Raw genomic sequence first — 19219 nt, 5'->3', positions numbered from 1 at the left:
CTGCAACTTCCCATTTTCATTGTAGATTCACAGGCTTTGATAACCGTATAGTAAAATCGGCTATAGTGTCCTTTGGAAATATATCCTTTGAGGCGTTACTGGGTAGAGTCACATAAAAGGAGGTTTGATCCATCTTGTCAGGAGCCTCGGTGTAATGAAATCTACAATGATGGAGTCCCCTTAATATTCTGCAACTGCTTAGCCTCGATCCAGCCGTTAAATTTGTCCAGCCAACCCCGGCACTTTATAAGACAATACTTTTTACCTTTTTTTCTTGGCTAAGATTTTCTCTACCGTAAACAGTCTATCTTCCGACCCTTTTATCTTCTGTAATTCAAGCTCGTAGAAGGTCCCATTTATTTTCCCTCCATCGTAATCCTTCAGCCTGTATACAGGGGGTTTCCTAGGCAATTGTTTGTATTAAAAATGTCATCCATGTATGTCTGCTCATAACCTTTTATAAAGGGGGCCCTTAGTTTTGATACTCTAACAGCATCTCCAATCTGAAACTTGAATTTAGGTGGTTTGTATGGAAATTCCTGAGTATATAGATTCTTAAACTTTAAAGAAATTGTCTTCATTAACTTCTGAAGGTTTCATTTTAATACTTCTATTGTAAGAATTATTATAAGTGCAAACCATTTCTTTTAGCTTATCTAAATACTTATGAGTGTTGAAGGCTGTAAAATATTTCCACATTTTAGTCTTTAGAGTCCTATTATACCTTTCAACAACAGAGGCTTTTAATTCTTTACCAGTTGTAAAGTGCACTATACTATATATTTTTAACAAGTTTTGAAAAGGACTTGCTTAAAAATTCTTGACCTTTATCAGTTTGCAACTTTTTGGGTGAACAACCGCTTTCAAGGATTTTCTTGAAAGCCTGTCACACACCCCGCTGTTTTGTTTTTTAGAGGTTGAACCTATGCAAATTTAGATAAAACATCTATGCATGTTAACATAAACTTGTTACTGTTATTTTTCTTTGACAGACTAGACATACTGTACCTACTAAATCAGCCTGCCATTGATCGTCAATATTAGATAAAAATACGCAGTTTCTTTCAAAGTTTATTCTAGAAGTGTAAGTGTCTTGTTCAGATAACCATTCAGCTAAATCCTTCTCACTAACCCTACACCCCCCCTCCCTAAGAACTCTCTGTAGAGACTGTCGACCTCCAAACCCCCCTGGATTTGAAACATCATAGTAAATTTGTTTCATTTGCTCAAGAGTCATCCCTTCAGAAAAAAAGTCAACCAAATGCGGTGATTGAAAAGTACAAAAGGGTTTATTCACTCAGTTTACAAATTAATAATTATAATTGGATGCTTTAAATGACGCATAAACAGGCGACATTCCCTTTCATAGTAATGCATTAAACAAGATACAGTATCTTTTACAACTCTAGAGATATCTGTATTCAGACCATTGATGAGATGATAAAGACAGGCTTTAGACACATATGTATACAACACAAGTAAATACTCCCATTTACAGGGGTACACAGTGTAAAACATTTCAGGGAAAAACATTTAAAGGTATTTCACATTTTACAGAATCAGCAATCATTTCACCCCAATATTTAGGATCCACCAAGGCTTGCATTTCAAGTGTAGCTCTTTTTAGCTCAGTGAAATGTTTTGCATCGACAGACAAGGGGTTTTTAAAGTGGGCCCAGCAAGCCAATTTGTCAACTACAAGTTCAAACAGAAGGCCCTTCAACTCACTCTGCATTCTGTCTCTAGTCATGCGGTTCCCCATCTTCAAAGTCAAAAGCACCGTAATAAGTCAGAGGAGCCTGGGGTTCTGTAAAGTTTCTGTGATAGAAAGATCTAGTTATCTTGTTAACCACTTCTTGAGTCCAGGTCCTGTTGCAGCTGTTGGAGCTTCTCTTTTATGTACGGTTCAGGTCTCAGTTCAATTAAACAGTCCTCAACCAGCTTCTGAATCATGTACAGAGGTAGGAAAAAAATTAAGTAGATGAAGAGCCTTAGAAACCAGAATCTTTAACCAAGGTATGTGTATTAAACCTCCTGCTGAAATAACCGTAGTCCATTTCAAAGATATGACATCTCTGGCTGGGGTGGTCCACAGCGCAACTGGCACAGTTGTTCTGCAGATCCCGGTCTATGATCACTTCCAGCAGAGAGGCCAGAAGGCCCTTGGCAATCTTGAGGATTCTTGTGAAGGTCACTCCGTAAAGGCTGTCGGGTCATCGTGATCCTCCGGGGGTTCTGTAGGAAGAGTGTGAGACAACGGTATAAAGACAGGTTCATTTGGAACCTCCGGCTCCGCAGGAGGGGGGTAGGAAGACTATGGTTCGGCAGATCGTAAGAAGGTAGAAAACACACTTTTTCAGATTCACACCACTGCCATGGCACCTCTGGATCTTCGGCATCCCTGTTCTCATGAACTTAAAGTCAAACCACTCGTCACAAGAGCTGTCTGAAATATATCCAAATGCTGTGGAAGCCATGCTGCCAGTTCTTCTCTTTTAAGCAGTATGAACCTTGAATAAGAAAATCCTTTTTGTTAGAACCCTGAAACACACCCCTTCCCTTAGATAGCATCATACCCTACAACATGTCCAAACATGCCAGTGCTCTACCCACTCTCCACAATGAGGACGTGTGGGGGGGGGGGGTTACATTTTTACAAATATATATTTAGCAGTACAATACAACTTGCTTTCCCTTCTTTCTGTCTTTTCTTTGTAGTAGTCTATAAACTAAGGGAACAACAGGCACCTTTTTTAGGGGAGGACTATTTTTGACGGATGTCCGATAAAAAGGGACGGTGTCATAAACCACTCAAAAGTGTGGGGAAAAGGGGAGGGGCTTTAGAGCCATAAATCAAAGTGTGGGAAAAGGGGGAGGGGATTAAGGGTCATAAATCACTTAGAGGCATGGAAAGGGGTGAGGCTTAAGGTCATAAATCAACCAATAAGGGCAGGGCTTAGGATCATAAATCAATCAAAATGTGTGAAAGGTGCGGGGCTTAGGGTCATAAATCAAAGGGACGGGGCTTAGAAAAGTGACAGACGCTGTCGTGCCTTTACTACTGTTGTACATCACCAGGTTGTCTTCTTTGATTGAGTGTCTGTCATGTGGTGAACATCAGTTAAGATGGCATTCCAGGGACCAGTTTATGGCAGGGCCGCTCTCTAACTGTCAGTGTGGAAGACGATGTGCCACACTGTGATTGGACCCTTTGTGAATGAACCTAAACAAATGTTCAGCAACATCAGATAAGATGCTAAGACAACTGCCAGACACCTCTTAAAGGGCAGGAAGAGGGGGACCTTCTGCACCCTCCAAACTCATGCCTAACTGCCATAAACTCCTTCAGGACCTCCCGGATACACAGAAGTGAGGGCCACAGAGATCTATTCTATAGATCTATAGGTTTGGAGGCCTTAAATTTTTGTTATTAACATTTTTATTGATTCATAATTTAATCACAAAAAATATAACATCTATACAATGAATGAATCAAACACTTTAAACATTAAACCCCCACTATCTCCCCTCCCCCTACCAAACTCTCAACCCACCCTGACCCCCCCACGAACACCCCTGTGGTCAACAGAATATAGACACACACACAGAAAACTAAAACAACAACAACAACAACAACATAAAATAACATACAATAATCAAGTATAATAAAAAAAAAGCTAAACTCTAATTACTCCTTCCATTGCCCCACCTCGAGATTCCCTCATAAATGCTAAATAATTGCCCCATTTCTTATTGTATGATTCCCTAACCCCCATCCTAATGCTCGACCCCTCCTTGAAGGCAGCCACCCTCCCCATCTCTGTACACCACTCCGGGAACAAGGGTGCTCCATCTGACTTCCAACTCCTCAAAATAACCTGCCTACCAATCATCACACTGGTCAAAACCCAGTCCTTCATGTACTTATCTACCAAATCCATGACCTCCCTATCTCCCAAAATACAGAGTCTGGGGCAGAACGAGACCTGAGTGCCCAACACAACACACACAAAACTTTGCACTTTCAGCCAAAAATCTTGGATCTTAAGGCACCCCCAAAAAACATGGATGGTGTCTCCATCTTCAGTATGGCATCGCCAGCAGATGGGTGTGTCCTTAAGACCAAGCCTATACAATCTAGAGGGGGTCCAATCAAATCTATGTAAAATCTTAAATTGCATAAGGCGAACCCTTGCATCTCTAGATGCAGACTTTATGTTTTTTAGAATCCTTGCCCACACTTCCTCCTCCAATAACAAATTTAAATCTTCCTCCCATAATCTTTTGAGAGAATTTAAAGCTCCGTCCCCCAGACTCTGAATTAACAGGGAGTAATACACTGATGCCTCATGACCCTTCCCAAAAGCAGCAATCACCACTTCCAGAGTATCTGCCGCTCTAGGGGGGTGTATGCTACTCCCAAAAACAGAGCAGAGCAGGTGGCGCAGCTGTAAATACTTATAAAATTGAGATCTGGGAATCCCATAATGTTGAATCAAATTTTCAAAAGATCTCAATACTCCACCCTCATACAGGTCACCAAGTGTATTAACCCCCTCACAATCCAATCTGACCAACAAAAAGGGGACTTATTAATACATAGTTTAGGGTTTAGCCATATGCTCGAGGCTACGCTTAAATAAATATCCGAATTAAACACTCTGGACACTTTTGTCCATATCGAGTGCAAATGCAAAATAACGGGGTGCGACTTAACCTCTCCAGCCAGTTTAATCGAAAGGCTTTGCAGTGGCGAGATAGGGGCAAGAACTTCCTTTTCAATACAAAACCAGGGAGGAGCTCTCTCAGGTGGAAGCGACCAATAAACCAAATGTCTAAGACTGAATGCATAATAATAAAATAAAATCTTGGGTAGGCCTAACCCACCTTTGTCAATCGGCCTATGCAACTTACTGAAATTTAACCTGGGGCGCTTACCATTCCAAATGAAGGACTTCGCTATGCTATCAAATTGCTTGAAATAAGAGAGGGGGACATCTACAGGGAGAGATTGTAGCAAGTAGTTAAATTTTGGAATACAATTCATTTTAATATCATTAACCTTCCCAATCATCGATAAGTGTAATGAAGCCCACCTGTCCACATCATTTGAAAACCTTTTTATTTAGGGAACAAAATTAACTCTGACTAAATCAGACAAATTTGGTGGGAATAAAATTCCCAAATACTTAATTCCCTGTTTGGGCCACTGGAAGGCACCTGGCTGGAAGGCCGTTTCTGGACAGTACAAAGCCAAAGCTTCAGATTTAGACCAATTGACTTTGTATCCTGAAAATTTTGAAAAGGAGTTAATAATTCTGTGGAGGAAAGGCATAGATCTAGTGGGGTCGGAGACAAATAATAAAATATCATCTGCATAAAGCAGAAGCTTATGTGCCATACCTCCCGCCGTCACCCCTGGAAAATCATCCTCCTTTCTTATCACCGCTGCTAATGGTTCCAGGGCAAGACAGAACAATAATGGGGAAAGAGGGCAACCCTGCCTGGTGCCCCTATCCAGAGTAAAATAATCTGAAATTAGCCCATTTGTTTGTACCGCTGCTACAGGGTGTCTATAAAGTAACTTAATCCAACCAATAAATGTACTCCCGAACCCATACATTTCCAAAATCTTAAAAAGATAATCCCATTCTACCATATCAAACGCCTTTTCGGCGTCAAGAGAGATGGCAGCAACCGGAGATTGATCATTCGCTACTGACCACATGATACTGATGAGACGCCTAATGTTATCAGAAGAGCTACGGCCTCGAATAAACCCCACCTGATCTATATGTATAAGTGATGTCATAACTTTACTTAATCGATTAGCCAGAATTTTGGACAAAATTTTTACATCCAACTGGATCAGGGAAATTGGGCGGTAACTTTCACACTCGCTTGGATCTTTGTCTTTTTAAGAATCAGACTAATCCGGGCTTGTGTCATGGTTGGAGGAAGCTTTCCATTCTTTAATGATTCCATATAAACTTCTAACAAAAGTGGAGCCAGTTCTGTAGCATAAGATTTGAAAAACTCAGAGGAAAAGCCGTCAGGCCCCGGAGCCTTGCCTGTAGGTAAGGACTTAATTACCTTGTCAAGCTCCTCCAAGTTTATCTCAGAATCAAGATAATTTTTTTGCACAGTCGTCAGTTTAGGGAGTTCTAATGGTTCCACAAAGTTTCTAATATTCTCATCAGTAGATGAAGACGTGGAACTATAAAGATCAAGATAGAACTCTTTAAAGGCATTATTAATACCAACAGCCGAGGTAAATATTTCACCACAAGCAGATTTCACTGAGGGAATGATAGAAAAAGACTCTCTCTGCTTTATATATCTAGCCAAAAGTTTTCCTGCTTTGTCACCTGACTCAAGTATGACTGTCTTGCCCTGAATAACCAAAACTCCACTTTCCGTGACAAAATAATATTATATCTATATTTCAATCGGGTCAATTCTCTGAGGCCATCAGATGACATACGGCGCTTCAGCTCTGCCTCTGCACTTTTAATATTACCTTCCATCTCCACAAGTTCTTGTGCTATGGATTTTTTAATGAATGAGGCATACTGTATGATCCGACCCCTAAGAACTGCCTTAAGTGCCTCCCAAGCCATGCCCACAGAGGATACTGAGGACCAGTTGGTCTCCATATAAACTGATTTCAGACTTTAACATTTGTTGGAAATCAGGATTTTGCAAAAGGGACACATTAAGGCGCCAACTATATGATTTATTTTTCTCTATATGTGGCAACACCTTTAAACTCACCAGAGCGTGATCTGAGACAAAGATAATTCCAATTGAGCAATCAACAACAGATGAAATGAGGGATTTGGATATAAAAAAGAAAAAAAATTCCTAGAATAAATCTTATGGACTGATGAAAAAAAATGTATAGTCTCTACCAGATGGGTTCAAAAGTCTCCAAATATCTGAAAGACCAAGATTTTTACACATCCTGTGGAGCGTCAGTGTTGCTCTAGGGGGCTTACACACTTTTGCTTCACTGTGATCAAGGACTGAGTCTATCAAAAGATTAAAGTCTCCTCCCAATATTATATCATGAGGGGTGCCAGCAGCTTGCAACATCCCTTCAAGATCTATAAAAAAGCCCTAATCAAATATTAGCCAAAATCGTAAATATTAGCCCAAAATCAACCTTTGCCCTTGAATTTCAACTAACACAATAATTACTCTTCCTAATTTATCTTTAGTCTGAGACATCTGAATTGTAGATGTTTATTTACCAATTTAATGACTCCCTTGCTCTTACTTGAGCCAGCACTAAAGAAAGCATGTCCACCCCATATCTTCCCAATTTTTCAGCTTCCTGAGGAAAAAGATCATATTTCTTACATTTAAGAAAAGTAATAACCTTCCTTCTTTTTATGGGGTGCCCCAACCATTCACATTCCATGTGGAGAGAGATAGTACACTTATATTAACAACTGACATATTGTTATGATATAAAAATAAATAAACTGTGTGTCAAAAACAAAATTTATAAAAAAAAAAAAAGCTTTATAAAAGACATCCTTTGTGTGAGAATGTAGATATTTTGTGGTCATCCATAGAGTCCACTCTCAATTTGTCCGGGAACTTCAATGCAAAAGTTTCTTTAAGGAAAAGTGTTATTCACAAAACAAGCTCCAGCCGCTCGGCAGAGCCAACGCAAAAAAAACAAAATGTCGCCCAGCTTCCTCAAGAGGAAGTACAGCGAGTCAGGTCCACACACATGAGAAACATCCAATGGTTTACTCAGACATTGATTCTATGAAAGACATTGCCAGATTTGGACATATGAATACTTTGCGACCGACCTTCGTTTCTATTCTCAGTTTGGCAGGAAACAGAGCAAACGAGATCTTTTTCTGATGTAAGAGTTTCTTACATTCCTTGAACCGATCACGTTTCTCTCGTCAAGTTCGCAAAGTCCGGGAACAAGAAAATATTATGGTTCTTCCAAGAAAGCTTCCCTTTGCTCCTCGCCTGGCGCAACACAAGATCTTTATCGGATGATCTCAGAAATCTGGCTAGAATCAATCTGGACCTGTCTCCCTCAGCAGATCTGCGAGCCGGAACTCTGTGAGCTCGCTCGATTTCCAGCTTATGGCCTGTTATGTCGAGCAGACTCGGGAAAAGCTCATCTAGGAATTTCACCATATCTCTGCCCTCCTCATGCTCAGGAATTCCAACAATTCGAACGTTATTCCTGCGGTTTCTATTCTCAAGATCTTCAAGCTTTTCAAGGAGATGTTCCAAATCAACTTTGGTTGCTGGCGGATTAGCGGTTAATTCCTTCTCCGAAGATTCCAGAAAATCGATTCGGCTCTCAACATCAGTCACTCTTGTAGCTAACTCAGAGAATTTTATTTCCATCGCCGTAATCGATTATTTCCATCGCCGTATTACAGTGAGATCTTCCAAGTCAGCAAGAATCATAGTTAACATCACCGACATGTTGGACAACTGACGCTGGATTCCTTCTCCCGCCGCGCCATCCAAATCGAGTCCCCGGTCTGTAGGTCTGTCGGGGATTTCATCCTGAACACGCAAGTGTCTTTTACGCAAGAGCCCGAGGATTTTGACTTCTTTGCCATGTTTTGCAACAAAGAGCAAATGTGTAACTGGGTTTATCAAATTTTACCAGATTATAACATGAGAATAATCGAAAATTCAGCAAAGTGCGCAGAGCTCGTTGCTCACACGTCTGCTTCTTGCATGGTGTCACGTGACCCCCTGGAGGCCTTAAATTAATATAAACTGCAAAACATCCACTCCATCTTCATGCAAAGCACAGTTTATGTTAATGTTATTTACTGTTAACACAACAGTTCACGGGACAGACCTATTAACAGATAAACTAATGCATGGACGATGACTTAACCGTTTCTTATCGTGTTTGGTCTCTATCTGTTCCATACGATGCATTTAATAATAATCTGAAAGAGGTCTGGTAAAAAATAATGCATGGGTAAAACGTTAAAGACACTGTTTTAACACTGTACTTTATGCTATGCAAATGAGTTCCACACGAGGGTGGGCAACACCGTGGCTATTTCAGACACCAGTGGCCAATCACACTCCAGGATCGGAAAGGCACCACATTTCAGTCTCCTCCTCATCAGAAAGGGATAAAAATGTCCCCCGGGTAGACACACCCTTGTCCTGCGTTTCCAACTTGACGGGGAAGGAGACATTAGCAGACACACCACGTCCTGAGTTTCTGACCTGACGAGGAAAGAGGCTACAAGATAGTTGAGGTTAAGCTTTTGAGAGCAAAACCTTTTATATTGCTTTATTGCTGCACTCTAGCTGAAAAAGGGCCCCAGCATTGAGGGATCTTATCTGACCCTTACGGCCCCTCCAGCAGCACAGCCCAGTCCACAACAGACCTCTGCATCGGCAGACATTGCCTGTCCCACACGGCTCCTCAGTGACGCAGCCAGCCTGCAAAGGACCCTATGAAGATTCAACTGACCCAGTCCACTCTTTAAGGACCCTTTTGGCGCAACCGAAGTTCAGCATCCTCCAGCCCAACGTGGCAACAACTACTGGATTGCAACTCTGCGCCCTTCCCACTGCACTCTACCCACCTCGCCAGTGGAAGACGTCTCTACTGCCGGACTGATGACCCGATTGTGTGGAACATAAATATAAACTACCAAACCTCTTTCTAGAGACCTTGGCATTAGTTTATACCCGCAGCATATGTTTTTCTAACATGCTTAGATAACAGTTACCTGGGGTCAGCTTGCTACAAATAATAGGCATATTATTTGTTAAATGATAAATAAGCATTATTTATCACCATTTCACCAGAGCCATTAGGTGGTTTCCCATAAGGAGCATTCCCAAACAATTCTCTCCCATTGCTACATTCAGTTCAACAGCATTGCATTTATCCACTCCGTGTTCAAATAATTTATTTGTTCTGTTGTTTTTGGTTATTAGTTTATTATCTTTAGCAGTGCATATTCATTATTAGCATTATTAATCGTTGTGGTATTTACTCTTGCATATCTATTATTAATACATTTCATTAATTTTATTACAACTGTGTCTTAATTGTGTTGATGATCAAAGACTCTACTAGGTGTCCAGACTCTCACAAATCCTTCAGATAAATCAACAGGCCAACTCCCTCTAGTTTACATTAATTCTAAATTATTGAACCGCTCTTTTGGGAGTGTTCTTAAATTGTTAAGATAGTATTCTACACTGGTGCCCCGTATTGCAAAGGGAGAGGGGTCATCTGATACACTCATAACCACACCTTAAGTGACTTGTGATCAAAAATCACTACATCGGGGGCCTGGGTAGCTCATTGGTAAAGACGCTGGCTATCACGCTTGGAGTTCGCTAGTTCAAATCCCAGGGCGTGCTGAGTGACTCCAGCCAGGTCTCCTAAGCAACCAAATTGGCCCGGTTGCTAGGGAGGGTAGAGTCACATGGGGTAACCTCCTTGTGGTCGCTATAATGTGGTTCGTTCTCGGTGGGGTGCGTGGTGAGTTGAGCGTGGTTGCTGCGGTGGATGGTGTGAAGCCTCCACATGCGCTATGTATCCGTAGCAACACACTCAACAAGCCATGTGATAAGATGCACGGGTTGACGGTCTCAGACGCGGAGGCAACTGGGATTCATCCTCCACCACCCGGACTGAGGCGAATCACTACGCGATCACGAGGACTTAAAAGCAAACTGGGAATTGGGCATTCCAAATTGGGAGAAAAAGGGAAGAAAAAAGAGAGAGAGTGAGAGAGATGCTGCCGATGAATAATGCAGTGCCACACAACTAGTAGTACAACTGTTGAAACTTAAGCATGACGTGAATGCAGCTTATTCAAATACACAGTGCAGTACTACTGCCAGCAGTATGCAAAACATGCAAACCTTGTTCAGAATGCGTGACTGTAAAATAAGAGCGTTATTAAATGTCAGAAGAAAGCGTTTTATGGTAAGTTTCTCTTAATCTACCATTATTACACTGCACTGTTCTGCATGTTACCTTAACTTCCTGCAAGGTGTGGTTTAGTTATTCTTACATAAAATGTCCGTACATGACCAGTGGTATAGTAGTTTTACAGCAGTGCTTTTTGGCATTTGTTTTTTTCCCCTTCAACTTTTGTTTTATTATTACACATTGTTTTCATAGTGTGTGTGTGTCTCAGTAACGGAAATCATGTGGAAAGGGTTCCCTGTTTCACTCCTCTGAGTGTCTCAGGTCAAAAGTTGAATACCACTCTTCAGTTCTAGAATGTTTGTTGTTTCATTTACATAATTAATGCAGAATCTTTATGTATGTCTTTCCAAATAGGGTGATGGTTGATCTCATTGGATAATGTAGTTAATGTACTGTTTTCCTGTTCTTGCAAAGATAAATAATGCTGTGCTGAAAAATAAAGTATGAGAAATCTCTGATGCATACTTAAATGTCTGTGTCAATCGCCGGGTCGAGACAGCGACTGCAGACCTGACTTGATACTTAGGGACCAATCCTGAAAAATTCCTTACAGTTAGACAAGTGGACAAAGCCAAAAAAAGTAAGACCGTCACTGAGCTTTTCGTTCACCCGTGTTCTGACCAGGCTTTCCAGCACACACTGCTGAACTGTGACAGTAGGTGAGTTCACTTCACACATGTATTTTTATTTGAGTCAAAAGTGGGGCTCAACAAGTCGGTGCGATTTGTGATTTTTAATCTGGCGAATGCGAATCAATTGTGAGAGGATGTATAAAAGCGTTTTGTCCCAACAGTCATGCAAACAACAAGAAGAAAAGAAAAAAAAAAACAGTGAGTTATACACAGAATGACTAAAAAGCAAGTCAAATGTTTTAATTATTTCTATTATAACACATAGCATTATTGTTACTTAGTCAGTGTATGCAATCTATTACTTTACCCTACTGTGATTGCCCATTCTCATTTTATTTAACCTTTATTTAGCCAGGTAATTCATTGAGAACCAGTTCTTGTTTACAATGGAGACCTGGCCAAGAGGCAGGCATAATAGAGCAAAAGAAAGAAAGAAAACAGAGTTGAGAAAACACAACCACAAAAACAAAAACAACAACAACAACAACAAAAAAAGAAAACACACCAGCAAACACATGTATCGGTAAATACAGCGTTCAGTTTTAGCTTAAACACATTGATTGAAATAAAACTAGTCTCATCTAGCAAGACTACATAAAAGTCATAATAGAGAGCAGGGCCGGAGTTTAGAAGCACAAATTGAATTTATTCAACTTAATTCACTGATAACCGGTGTTCACAGGCAGCACAGTGGCATACTCACGATCAGCTCTCCTTCGTGTTCTTCCGCGCGGTGCAGTTTGCAGGTAAATCTTCTTTCGTTTACACGCCACCAGAGATACTCAGGGCTTTGTCCTGGTCAGCAGGCTCTCATGTGTTATCTGAGTCTGAATACACTGCGGACACCAGCAGTTTTATTAAACGGCGTGGTATTAAAACTAGCGTTTTGGTTACTAATAAAAGTACAAGATATATACTTTTCTTATTTTAACTTGTGAAATCAGCATTTCACACTCGTGTTGTATAAACAAAGCGCGCCCCAAACTCCATAAGGTGTCATCGAACTGGATCTAAAGTTGTTTTAAAAATAAGATAAACAGGCTACTTACACGGTTTAAGGCTGTTCAAATTAAAGACGTTTTTTATATCAACCCCACAAAAAAAGTAGACTAATAACAAAACAACCGTATATCTGCTCTGAATGAATACTATTGGCTACAAGAGGAGCCGTTACCCGGTCTGAATGAATACTATTGGCTACAAGAGGAGCCTTTACCTCTGAATGAATACTATTGGCTACAAGAGGAGCCGTTACCCGGTCTGAATGAATACTATTGGCTACAAGAGGAGCCTTTACCTCTGAATGAATACTATTGGCTACAAGAGGAGCCACTACCCGGTCTGAATGAATACTATTGGCTACAAGAGGAGCCACTACCCGGTCTGAATGAATACTATTGGCTACAAGAGGAGCCACTACCCGGTCTGAATGAATACTATTGGCTACAAGAGGAGCCCGAAGTAAGGCTTATCAAACATTGCCCCGAATATCGACTGGCAGGCAGGTCTGCCTATTAGGCAGATAAAAAAAAACAACACATCTCCGCGAAACCCGCCTCCTCAGTTACATCACAAAGGAAACACGCCATCTAAGGGCAAATGCCATCTGTTTCCACTCCCTCTCATTCAAACTGAAAACTGTGTGCCAAGGTTTTGCAGCAGAAGAGAGTTGGAATGAGAAAGGTAGGATGTTTTATTCTGCTTCTCAAAATACAGCGATTTTAGTACAACACATGCACACAAAAGCATTAAATTATGTTGAGCTACGCCTTAAATCTTAATATATTATAGTTGTATTATATAACTTTTTTTTGTGCGTGGTTATCATTTCAAATATTGTTGATGCTTAATCTCTAACTTTGTCTCGTGTTGTTGTTCAAATGTATATTTTAATTATTCACTTTATGTGCGGCATAGTGTTTATGCTGTACTGTGTGTGCAAGCTGTTCACAGTGATTCACAACATTCAGTTAGACGTATATAACTGATTTGCTGTTAACAATGATAATACAGAATATAATAAACTTATCAGGCATGTCAGCTGAAATTATACTGATGTCATATGTCTTAAGCAAATATGGGTAACAGAATAACAAGTTTGGTTACTCTAAGCTAAATTATTAGTTTACCAGCTGGTAACACTATTGTAGTTAAAACACAGGCCTGGAAGGCAGGTTTACATTGGGTGTTTATATTGGGCACGTGCCTGGCAGGCTGGTTAATAATGGGCACAGATGTCTGGTGGCATTTGATGGGCACTATATTAAAGTTTGCTTAAGGCTATTCTCTATGTTTTAGTCTTAGGAGGTGAATTGATGATGTACATTGGAAGGTTCCTTGTGGGTCATGTGGGTCAAAATCCAGCAGTTTGTTAATGAATGACACACATCGCTGAGAAATAAAACGTTTTTTTTTTTTTTTTTTTTTTTAGTGAGATCAAGGAACATTTCTGGATCTCATCACTTGAAGACTGCCAAGGAGTCTGACGCACATGTACAGAGAATTATACATAATATCTTAAGGATAATGGAACTGGCACATTTGTTGCTATCAGAAAAGAGGGGAAGATCACTTTCAGTGGTGATGTGAAAGGTCCAATAAACCAAAAGGTAAATCCTCAGGAACACTTTCAATAACTCATGCCAATAGATGTGGAGCTGTAAGGGGGCGAGCAGCCCTGTACAGGATTTGTTTATTTTATTTTAGAGCGGGGTCCCCCTCCGCCTGTGCTATTTTGTGTTTGTTTGATTAATTATTGTGTTTAGGACGGCAAAGTGCAGCGTATTTTGTTATTACTATTATTTATGTATTTGTGACGGCGTAGCTGTCTTAGTATAAAAAAACTTGTGCAGAAGGTGGACATTTCCCGATTAATTAGGTGATGTAATTTGTTGCTAATCGAGAGATGGTCACCTGTTATAAAAGCCTGCAGCTCTCGGCACTCGGGGGTTGGAGAGTACAGGAGAACACGGGAGAGCGAGAGAAAGAAAAACAATTGCTATATTTAAAAATATACTTGTTTCTGTTTGTTTGGCCAACACACCTTTTTGTTTTGTTGTTGGTGTAAAACTTTTGTTTTGTATTATTATTTATTAAACGCTGAGTGCCGTAGCATTCAGCTTCACCCACCCATCCATTGTTTTGAGTCAGTTACTTCCTGGTCCATGACGTCACCACACCTCACCACTGCAAACCATCCTGCCACAGGAGCATACTTTCTTTTACATTTGTGAGCTGCATTTCGACACATGGGTGTATTGTGCGTTTAATGCAAGAGCACTCTGGCCATGATCTAGAAGACCCTAAGGAGAATGCAGTGAATTGTATTGATGAAGAACTAATGGGTTACATTAATATGTACGTATCCCAGGGGCTATCAAATGCAGAGATCATGCTCAAAAGCAAAGATTGGTCACAGAGTTCACAAAAAAGTGATGAGACTGAAGATTCTAGTGACACCAGAAAACATTAAAGTAATAAAAAAGAGCTTTAATGCACGCACACGAATGGATGGAAATGACTGCATAAGTGTTGACAAACTGATTAAGTCCAATTTGCAGGACAATGTTGTGTATTATCAGCCTCTCTCACAATGAAAAGCAACCCTTGATAATAGTATTTAGTTCACAGTGGCAAATTGAACAGTTGAAAAAGTATGGTCCAACAATTATTTTTCTTGATGCAACATACAAAGGTGTAAGTTTTTGCATTTTATGCTGTGCTAGTGAAGAGCAATCACGGTTGAGGAGTACTTTTAGCACTTTTTGTTATGAGTGAGGAATCCAGTGACATCTTGTCTGAAAAAGTTCAGGAAGCTGTTGGAGAGTTTCAGCCAAGGAATGTTTTAAAATTCATAGTTGATGTTTATGTATGAAATGCAAAGGATAAAGAGATTAAGATGAATAGCTTACATGGCAATGGTATTTCATGATTGCCTAATTTACAGCTTATAGTGTAGAATGTTTGGGGTGGTAATGTCGTTTGATATAAAAATTATGATGAACATAAAATGTGATATTTGAAACAACATAATGTCAATATAGGGTTTAATTTAAAACAGAGTTTAATTCGGTTTATATAGTTCTCTTATGTAGAATTTTGTTTAAAAATAATTAAAAAAAGAATTAGCAGCCCATCCAGTAAAACCACACATATGGCCAGCAATCAAGCACTCCCCCCATCTCGCGCTACCCGATTTCTAAAAGTGGGCAGCCTTGTAGCGGTACAGTCAGCTTTGTATGCACCTCTCTTCATTTACCAAGTGATAGATTAAGCACTACTTTTTATATTTCTCTTCGCAGATGTGTCATGGTAGATCGGGACATGATAGAAATCAATGCAGTGCACACAGTGTTTCCTCGTGCAAATGTGTTGCTGCCCTGCTGCTACCTTCCTCCGTGCATGCTACACTCACCCCTGCCAGCCTCAAGTCCACCCTGGACTTGCTCGCCAGGCTACAGTCCAACAAGTGCGTGCCGGAGTACCTGCATACCACTTCAGACACCATTGTAGTGATCTAGGTTAATGCAGGCAGATGCATTACACAGGGCGAGGCAATCCATACACAGACGGAAGGCGGGCGTGAACCCAGGACCTCTAACACTCCAGCATAGTGCCAATACTGCTTATATCTTTGTATGTGATTATGTCACCTACCAGCCCTACTGCTGCTGCCTTCCCCCGTGCACGCTACATGTATATAGCAAGTGCTAAAAGTACAGTAATCCAAATTTGGGTAACCTTGAAATTCAAAAGGTAATTTAACGTTATGATGAAGAGAAACACACTAAATGTTAAGCACAACAACACAGTGACTATAAGAAAAGGCAAGATACTTGGAGTTGGAAAGGAGTCATTTATTAATTCTGGACTGTAGTTCCAATGTAAAACATCTCCTCTTGACTTTCTGTGGATGGATGGAGTAATGGCAACATTTACACTGAACATTAAAAGTACAACCAGGAATCCTTATTTTTAATTTTTTTTACAGATTACTGAATAAACATAGTAACTCGACTTAGATTCATCTGATGTGAGTACTTGATGGCTAGTTGTTATAGGCAATGTTAAACAATTGTACTGTTGGAATGTATTTTCTATTATTTTGGCAAGGTTACAATATTTACACTAAGATTATTTTATAAATATGTTACAATTAAACAGTTGTAGAATATTTAGGTTGCTATATGATAGGTGTTATTTTCTTCTGAATGCACTACAGCAAAAAATATTATTTAGTGGTGTGCGCAATATTATGCTACTGTTGCTTTAATTGGAAGACATACGTGCTGTGACGTTGCTGCTTATTCGGATTCCTCCGGTCGGAGGAAACCTATGTTATTGGTGGTTTTATTATTATTATTATTATTATTATTATTCTCCTTGCGCCCCAATATCTCAAAAAGTCACCAGTAAAAAAAAAAAATTCTAATTTGGCACATTGATACTACAGGCCACCGAGAACCCCCACACCAAGAATGGCCCACATTCGCCCTTAGGGGGCGCTACAGGCCACGCCCAATTTTCAAAGTGATGGCATTTCCACCCCATTTGTCCAATTCTTCTGAAACTTGGTGTTCATTCCTCATGGGGAACAAAAAAGCCTCAAGGACCCATAAGGTCCGCGGGGGCCAAGATGGCGTTCATCCGTGCGGACACGTTTTGAGTGGTGTCGTCAGGCAATTAAGAGATTAACATGAAACTATGTTTGAAAACCCTGATAAACTTTGATTATTAGTTAAGTTTTTCTTCTTCTATTGTGTGGCTTGTCAGGCCTATATGGGTCAAAAAAGAAACAAGAGATAAGGTTCAGGTTAAAGATACAGACATGGCGACTGACGAGAGCAAAAGTGTCAACGAAGTTTCCATGGACGTAGAAGTACAGGTGCTGGTCATATAATTAGAATATCATCAAAAAGTTGATTTATTTCACTAATTCCATTCAAAAAAGTGAAACTTGTATATTATATTCATTCATTACACACAGACTGATATATTTCAAATGTTTATTTCTTTTAATTTTGATGATTATAACTGACGACTAAGGAAAATACCAAATTCAGTATCTCAGAAAATTAGAATATTACTTAAGACCAATACAAAGAAAGGATTTTTAGAAATCTTGGCCAACTGAAAAGTATGAACATGAAAAGTATGAGCATGTACAGCACTCAGTACTTAGTTGGGGCTCCTTTTGCCTGAATTACTGCAGCAATGCGGCGTGGCATGGAGTCGATCAGTCTGTGGCACTGCTCAGGTGTTATGAGAGCCCAGGTTGCTCTGATAGTGGCCTTCAGCTCTTCTGCATTGTTGGGTCTGGCATATCGCATCTTCCTCTTCACAATACCCCATAGATTTTCTATGGGGTTAAGGTCAGGCGAGTTTGCTGGCCAATTAAGAACAGGGATACCATGGTCCTTAAACCAGATACTGGTTGCTTTGGCACTGTGTGCAGGTGCCAAGTCCTGTTGGAAAATGAAATCTGCATCTCCATAAAGTTGGTCAGCAGCAGGAAGCATGAAGTGCTCTAAAACTTCCTGGTATACGGCTGCGTTGACCTTGGACCTCAGAAAACACAGTGGACCAACACCAGCAGATGACATGGCACCCCAAACCATCACTGACTGTGGAAACTTTACACTGGACCTCAAGCAACGTGGATTGTGTGCCTCTCCTCTCTTCCTCCAGACTCTGGGACCCTGATTTCCAAAGGAAATGCAAAATTTACTTTCATCAGAGAACATAACTTTGGACCACTCAGCAGCAGTCCAGTCCTTTTTGTCTTTAGCCCAGGCGAGACGCTTCAGACGCTGTCTGTTCAAGAGTGGCTTGACACAAGGAATGCGACAGCTGAAACCCATGTCTTGCATACGTCTGTGCATAGTGGTTCTCCCCCACATTTTTGAATGGGTTTTGTTTCACAATCCTCTCCAGGGTGCGGTTATCCCTATTGCTTGTACACTTTTTTTCTACCACATCTTTTCCTTCCCTTCGCCTCTCTATTAATGTGCTTGGACACAGAGCTCTGTGAACAGCCAGCCTCTTTTGCAATGACCTTTTGTGTCTTGCCCTCCTTGTGCAACGTGTCAATGGTCGTCTTTTGGACAACTGTCAAGTCAACAGTCTTCCCCATGATTGTGTAGCCTACAGAACTAGACTGAGAGACCATTTAAAGGCCTTTGCAGGTGTTTTGAGTTAATTAGCTGATTAGAGTGTGGCACCAGGTGTCTTCAATATTGAACCTTTTCACAATATTCTAATTTTCTGAGATACTGAATTTGGGATTTTCTTTAGTTGTCAGTTATAATCATCAAAATTAAAAGAAATAAACATTTGAAATATATCAGTCTGTGTGTAATGAATGAATATAATATACAAGTTTCACTTTTTGAATGGAATTAGTGAAATAAATCAACTTTTTGATGATATTCTAATTATATGACCAGCACCTGTACTTGCTACATCTCTTCCGTGTACTCCGAGTAAAAGTCCACCGGGAAAAAAAGGGAAATTAAAGATGAACATTGATGAGAAAATCGATTCACTCATTAATGCTTTTGCTGAACTCGCATCGAAATGTGATGGTACGTTTCAGAGAGTTGAGTCCATGGAGAAGGTC

At 40.3% G+C, this 19219-nt stretch overlaps 2 long non-coding RNA genes across 3 annotated transcripts; one reads left to right on the top strand and one right to left on the bottom strand.

Moving 5' to 3' along the window:
* Positions 1-1270: 1270 nt before the first annotated feature.
* On the bottom strand, positions 1271-12846 carry LOC127442989 (uncharacterized). 2 transcript variants are annotated; one of them, XR_007897568.1, is made up of 3 exons: positions 12305-12775; positions 2353-2510; positions 1271-2235 (listed from the first exon to the last, which is right to left on the bottom strand). It is a non-coding gene; the product is annotated as an uncharacterized LOC127442989 (long non-coding RNA). The 2 variants fall into 2 exon arrangements; XR_007897569.1 differs by lacking the exon at positions 2353-2510 and having other exon boundaries at positions 12305-12846.
* A 227-nt stretch (positions 12847-13073) lies between these two features.
* LOC127442991 (uncharacterized) lies at positions 13074-17517 on the top strand. The gene is made up of 3 exons (XR_007897571.1): positions 13074-13284; positions 14033-14210; positions 15903-17517. It is a non-coding gene; the product is annotated as an uncharacterized LOC127442991 (long non-coding RNA).
* Positions 17518-19219: the final 1702 nt, after the last annotated feature.

The sequence above is a fragment of the Myxocyprinus asiaticus genome, chromosome 6 (assembly GCF_019703515.2).
Source record: "Myxocyprinus asiaticus isolate MX2 ecotype Aquarium Trade chromosome 6, UBuf_Myxa_2, whole genome shotgun sequence".
NCBI classification, from domain to species: domain Eukaryota; kingdom Metazoa; phylum Chordata; class Actinopteri; order Cypriniformes; family Catostomidae; genus Myxocyprinus; species Myxocyprinus asiaticus.
Note: the sequence above shows the minus strand (reverse complement) of the source record. Positions and strands in the feature narration are given on the sequence as shown.